Source organism: Acanthisitta chloris, unplaced genomic scaffold, assembly GCF_000695815.1.
Source record: "Acanthisitta chloris isolate BGI_N310 unplaced genomic scaffold, ASM69581v1 scaffold19648, whole genome shotgun sequence".
Taxonomy (NCBI): Eukaryota; Metazoa; Chordata; class Aves; order Passeriformes; family Acanthisittidae; genus Acanthisitta; species Acanthisitta chloris.
This window is the reverse complement of record NW_008688882.1, coordinates 16,876-17,954: the sequence shown is the minus strand read 5'-3', so window position 1 is coordinate 17,954 and position 1,079 is coordinate 16,876.

The following is a 1,079-nucleotide window of genomic DNA, read 5'->3' as shown; positions in this document are numbered from 1 at the left end:
TGAGTGCACAAGATTGCCCTGCCTGAACGTCAGTTTTTAAGAGGCAGTATCCCTGGTCTCCAGCATCCAACGCTGTCCCCTCACTGACAAAATCGTGGCACCACGGAACGGCCAAGTAAATATCCTGAGTGGGCAGCTCCAGTGCATTTCCCCCTGCAAAGGATTTATTCCATGCTCCTCCTGAAGGGGCAGAGGCAAGGTCAGCACATCCAACAAATAACCCACCTGTGCACACAAGGTGACTCTCACTGTGCCCTTTTTGCTCTGTTCTTTGAGAGCAGGGAAGAACACAGCACAGTGACACTTCCAAGAAAGCTGTTCTTAAAGACCTTACTGCTGCCACACATTGTCTGTGCTGGCAACAAAGTGCCAGAGGCACACTCATTCCCTGCTGCCTGCCGAGCTGCTCTGCGGCTGTGGAACTTCACAGTGGGTTTTGCAGCACTTTCCCTGCTGTCTGAGGGAAGGGAAGTTTTCAAATAAATAAAAGGACATGAAGTAAGCAAGCTTGTATAACTGAAATCATGTGGATACACAGACCACGTGCTGTTGGAGGAAATACCATTTGCTCCTCTTCACACTGGAGCAGAACTTAGGGACTTGCTTCCTCCTCAGAGCAGCTGGTGCAGTCAGTGCCTCCAGAGCAAAACACAAGTGTGGTTGGTGCAGTGGGAGAAGCCAGGGAACTCTGCTCCCTTTTTATAAAAAAAATAAGCAGACATTTTTATAAAATATGTCTGCTGAGCTGGGGTGACAGAAGACAGATCACAGGTAAAATGTGGTGACCTGCACAGCATTTCATGGCCAGTGCACATCCACTGTTAGCCAACTCCCACTGGGGGAACTGAGCACACATCAATCCCAGTTTTCAGAAGGGGAAACACATGGTTTTACCAACTCTACTGTGCAACCTTGTGTTAGAACCTAGCATGGCAGATGGCAAGAGATTTTCCCTTTTGGAAAGATCACAGAAGTGCCTTCTAGGCTGCAAAATGCCTTGGGCATCCTCAGACAACTGCATCTTCTCCAGGCACAGGAACTCCTGAATCCCAGTCCTGCACTCCAGATACTAATCCACA